We start from the raw sequence: 6,000 nt of genomic DNA, 5'->3' as shown, positions 1-6,000 counted from the left end.
TGATTTTTTTGACCCCATTCGAATTCCAGGCGACCCCACGTGGGGTCATGACCCCAAGGTTGAAAAACACTGCTCTAAACCCTTAAATTTGGGGTTTACCCAAATGTAAATGAACCCTTACCCCTAACCCTACTGGACACATTTTTAGCTTTGATGCTATGGTGAGAGCTTGGGTATTTCATATTCATAATGTATTATTTAAGGTGGAACGATATATCGTACCATAAGAAATTGCAATAATAAAATGTCTCAAGATGTATCGTTGATGGTTTTTATGTATTTATTTATTCTCACTGAGTTAAAAATGTTGTCTATGTCTAGAGTCAAATAAAAACATGGTTATTTTATCAACTGTATCATCATCGTCTATCGTATCACATCGTGAACTACGAGTATCGTCCCACCTCTATTTGGTTCCTGAACTGACTGTAGGAACAGTTTTTGTCTGTGCCACCATCCCCAGGGTAAACCAGGACTTCTGTAATCAGGGATAAGTTCAAGCATCCCTCGTTCCTAATTGGGATTAGAGACTTTGAAAGATGAATGAACAGATATTCATGGGGGGGTTCATTCGAGGCCCTGAGTAAGCACATCTATACCTCTCATCATTAGGGTGTCTATTACAGCCAACACAGCCAGAAACAAATTATGATCACTGCAGACAGGCTCTCAACAACTAACAGCTGATCAACATTTACTAGAATTACTCTAAACTAGGGATGTAACGATTCACTCAACTCCCGATTCGATTCACGATTCTGGGTTCACGATACGATTTTCTCACGATTTATTTTACAAAATGGGACTGTTGACAAATGACTGAAAAATATTCCTTTATTTTTTTGGGGGAAAATACTATACTATTTTCCTTTTATTTTTCATTGTCAAAAGAATCCCTTGATAAACTATGCAAAATGATGCAATTTAACTAAAAATAAATCTTGAATGAAACACATAAAGGAATAATACAAATGAAGAAGGAACCTATTAATTTAAATTCTGGTTCTATAGTAAACTATTCAAAACTGCATAATAGTTCTTTTTCTTTTTAAAAGTGCAACCGAAAATGTATTTTGTGCCTTAACAATTGGAAAAAAACAGTCATTTTACTGCATTTACGTCAGATATTTGTTTAGACCAGCAGAGGGCGCTGGTAACCCAGTGGTCGGTCGGCATGCAGTTATTCCACCAGTGAAGAAGAGAAGCTATGCTAGCAGACGGAGCTAATAGAAAAACGTGACTTTTACAGATATTCACGTAATATTACACATATTCTTTCGGTGCTAAAGGAGTAAAGAATCATTTATGAACATGTTTAACAGTAAATGGCGGCAAGAAAGAAAATAGTAGCAGATTCCGCCCGTCACGTCCGCTTCTGGAAGGATTAATATATAGCGCCCTCTGCTGTTTAAAAAAAGTACTGCGATTCAATTTTCAGAGCATCGATGTGAACCGTGGTACCTATGAATCGATTTTTAACTGCCTTACGAGTAATCGTTACATCCCTACTCTAAACTCAAGGTGGATTTGGCGCCGGAGACGAGCAAATATTAAAACGCCTGTGCAGCGGATTGATATGTCTGTAAAAAGTCCCAGTGCTGTTGTTACTTTATATCAGTATTAATGGAATGTCTCTTGTCTTATCGAATTACTTGGTCGGAACTAATTAATGTATAAAATGTAGTTTTGCAACCCCTATTGTATTTTATCTAACTTATAGCCTTATTCGCACAGGATAAGTGGGGACCCCATGTAATGAATAAATGACCCCCCAATGGCCGATTTTTATGTGTTACATTCGCACAGGATAACTGAAGCCTGAGATTTGGCAAAAATGTACGGACATCTCCCGGATTTGATGTCAACGCGCTGCGGACTGCGTAACATTCGCTCACATTGTTTTTAACATGACGGCCGCTAAGAAAAGAAATAGGCACTGGACGCGGGGAAAAAAACTTTAAAATTTACCAAAAATAAATAAACATGCATCCTGGAAACAAAACAACACGTAATCACGCATCAGATTTCTGTCCAAATCACAAAGACGCCTTTTCGTATTGGATTAGCATCATCACAGGACCTCGGAGTTCAGCAAAATATAGTAGGTGGGAATTTTTACTTTACATATCACTGACATTGCTGACTCGCACGGGATTAACATCACAGATATTCTCCGCAATTATTACAAATGGTATGTGGTCTCTAGGTATAATCCTGTGCAAATAGGGATTTATATGGTAATTTCTACATTAAACAAAATGTTCCTGCGAGCCCAACAAGAGGATGTGGTGGGCTGAAATTAACATTTCTTTTACTGTATACACAAATTACATTGAAAATGACAATAAAAAACCTTGAACCTTACATAAAAGCTGTGGAAAATGTACTTTTGAAACATTGACAAATTGATTTAGTAAATGATTGTATTAACATGGATCATTTTTATTAAACAGGAGCAGGTGAAATAAGAATACCAGTCTATAATAATCTTATCCTTATTGTTATTCACGTGTAATGACAGTGAATGTCCAGGAGATGATGCTATTTGTTAGTACATTTACCACTGTGTCATTGTCCTGTGGTCCTTGTAGGCTATTCAATGTTGTACATTTATTCTAATAAGAACAAACGTAAATGTGGACATGCTTTTATGTCTACCCCAAGGAGAATAAAGCAAAAAAACAATGATGCACACAGTCTGTTCGAGACAATAGAGAGAAATGTGTGTGTGGGCTCATTCTTGCTGGTTTGGAACGCTTAATCACCCATTAGGAAAAATGAATGTTTCTTTTTCTACATCTAATTTTGGGGCCCACATCTGTATTCTCACAATGTGTTTGGACAAAAAGTGTGAGAATAAATAAGTTCTGAATGTCATCCGTGGGAACATGTTGGAGCAGATGGGAATCATATGAAGGGTATACTTTGAGTAGATGTAATTCAGTGACTGACGTTCACATACACCTGTTGATGTGAAACGCCCTCAACTTGAGGTATTTTCATTTAAATGACATTATTGTGGCAGATCAAAAGAATAATATACAACAAAGTGTCTTTGTGAAGTAATTTATTATTTACATTAGTCCCAACGGCTGCTGCTCCTTTAGTTTTGACCATCAGGATAAATATTGACGTGTACTCATGTCAATCTCTTACAAATGATATAAAACAGGAATTATTCATTTTGGCTCTGAACCCTGTCATCTAGTCCAGTTTTTGCAACACGGCATGCTCGGAGCATGTTGCAGTTAGCACTGTCCGAGTGTCTGCACTAGCTGTCCATGCTAGCTGCTACATGTTTAGCATTGAGGTGCCAAGGGGGGCTGCAAAGCTCCGGTCGTCGGCAAACTCTTTCTTGCTCGATTTTCACAAAACTAGACTTGTGTTTTCTATCCGGTGTTTTCGTTTAAGCCAAAATCAAGGCAAACGAAGCTCAGAGAAGCTCTGCAGTCTTCTGTCTTGTATTGCAGCATGTGCATCATTTATTTGGCCATTGAAAGTGATAAATTGTTATCGTAGGAGTTCTTTTTATTATTATTTTCGTCCTGGAACTCCTCCTCGGCTATTAATGCAGCACTAATGGCACGTATGTCATCTCATAGGGGCAATGTCATGTATGTGCAGTAGACCTTTTTTGGAGCTAAAATGTCATGGTCAAAGTCAATGTCGCATCAAGTGTCAAAAACCAATATTTTCCATATCTCTACAAATATTTATTGTACAAGTTTGATGCTTACATTTATGAAAAGCTCATCTCAAGTGGAGAATTTTAATTCATTGGACCGAAGCTGTACGACCTACCAGTAAAAAGATCAGTAGGTGTCAAAGTGACATCACAAAACAAACAAAAATATACTTTTTTTTCCGATAACTTGGCCACAAATTGAGATCCAGTGCTCAGACTGGTACCATTGAACAACATTTCCTTCCAATGTGTGACCTTGACCTTCGCTCAAGGTGACATTTAAGGTCAAGGTCAGTCTTCTTTTTTTCCCATATGATTACTTTCATTTTAATGAATAAAAACAACAAACTTGTCAACAAATCCAAATACAGGTTGTTATTTTTTACACTTTTTTCACTTTTCAATGACGCCTTGTGACTAGGTCTTGCCTAGGTAATTAATTACAGTTAAAGTGACAGCCCTAGTCATGGGAAGTTAGAACTATATATATGATTCTTATGAGCAACATTTGATGAAGTTCTAATTCCACTCCTGCACACTTTTAAGCTATAGGTTAATACTTGTCATGTTTGTATGACCTTTGCACAGAGCAGCACATCCCCTCATCCACTCACACCTATATGTCACGCTACATGTGTCACTTATATACCTCATACCCTGGGGCGCACCGGCTTTGAGTTACTGCTCAAACACATACTTAGCATAATCGCTCGTATACATAGACCAACATGTAGGGCAGTAGCACTGTGCGTGTGATTATTCATAGATCGTCCTCTCCAGTTTTGTTTGCTTTGCTCCTCGAGGGAAGTTTGACATGTGTGACTTAGATTTAAGTGTACAGCTCGATGACTGTAAATTCTCACATACACTCAACACTGCATAAATCACATGCCATCCTAGCATTGCAATGTATAGAAAGACACTGAACATACATTTGTTTGCTTCATCAAAATATATTTTTAAGTGTATCACAGTAAATCATTGAGTCGTCTTGTCTAAAAAACTATGTGATCATCTGCATATTGAATGATTTTAAAAGTAACTTATAAACTAATACATTACTGGTGCCTCTACATTTTCCAACTGGTATTGATTTGAACCGCTTGTTTCGCCTTCAGAACATCTTTAAATCTTTATAGCAGATTATGAACAACAGTTATCAGTTGCAGATACGTGACATAAAGAAAAATAAAGTTCAGTGAGCAAGTTTTGACATGATTTGAGCTTTATTACATGGCGTGTTACGCGTGGATTTTGACTTTTTAAAACCACCTTCCTTCAACTTTACACTGAAATCCTCAGCTTTGGCCTTCAATACTAACCTGGATACCAACTTTCATGCTTTTTACACAAAATTATTGCCCAATTATCTGGATGATGTAGCATGATAATTGTAGACTTTTGTCTGAGATGGACATAAATAATGCAATGTGGTATCAATACTTATTTATTGCACACCTGTAAATCCATGTTGAAGGTCATTCTGTTCACCTTTATTCTCCACTGTGACACTTGAGAGTTTGACTATTAAACTTTTTCATGTAACACGTCCTATTTCTAGGTCAGCATGCAAAGTAGAGTGCATATTCTGCATATACAGTATCTGTAGAATACAAATATAGTATCATTTGTAAAGGCACATTCCCAAACCTTTTGCTAAACCTCTTCAATAGACAATACCAACAACATAATTTATGTGATTTGATTTGTTCTTTCATAAAACAGCTGCCTCTTGAATTAGGGGTGAAAGTAAAGATCATGATTCATTTATGCTGGATATTACATATATTTTGAGGCCTTAAAGATTATCATTAGATGAGTAGATTGTACTGGATATCAAAAGGGATAGGATTAAATAAGTTTATAGTTACTCGAAGATGTAACAGGCTTTATTTAGGATTTGGTAATTAGTTTATTTAGCTTGTGTTTTTAATTCTGTTTTTAATTTTTATTTTTTTCATTATGGTATGTACTCTACATCAGCGATTCTCAACTGGTGGCTCGCGGACAGCTGGTCAAAAATCAAAAAAATATACTTAATGTATCTATGTTGGACTTGTCTTTTATTTTGAAATAAACTTTTCTTTTGACAGGCATGCTGTGAAATGGTTGTTGCACAGGAAAATATATTGATTTTCAACAACTATTTTTGGTTGGTTGTACTCTTAAAAAAAAAGGGGGTCGCGAATTAATGATCTCAGCAAAATGTATGTGTTTATGTTCGAAATAAAAATAAATCAAATCAAATCAATAATGTATGAGACATTATATGCCAAAACATCATTATGGCCATAATCCAGCTATAATAATACAGC

This window comes from Gouania willdenowi, chromosome 19 (assembly GCF_900634775.1).
Source record: "Gouania willdenowi chromosome 19, fGouWil2.1, whole genome shotgun sequence".
NCBI lineage: Eukaryota > Metazoa > Chordata > Actinopteri > Blenniiformes > Gobiesocidae > Gouania > Gouania willdenowi.
Note: the sequence above shows the minus strand (reverse complement) of the source record.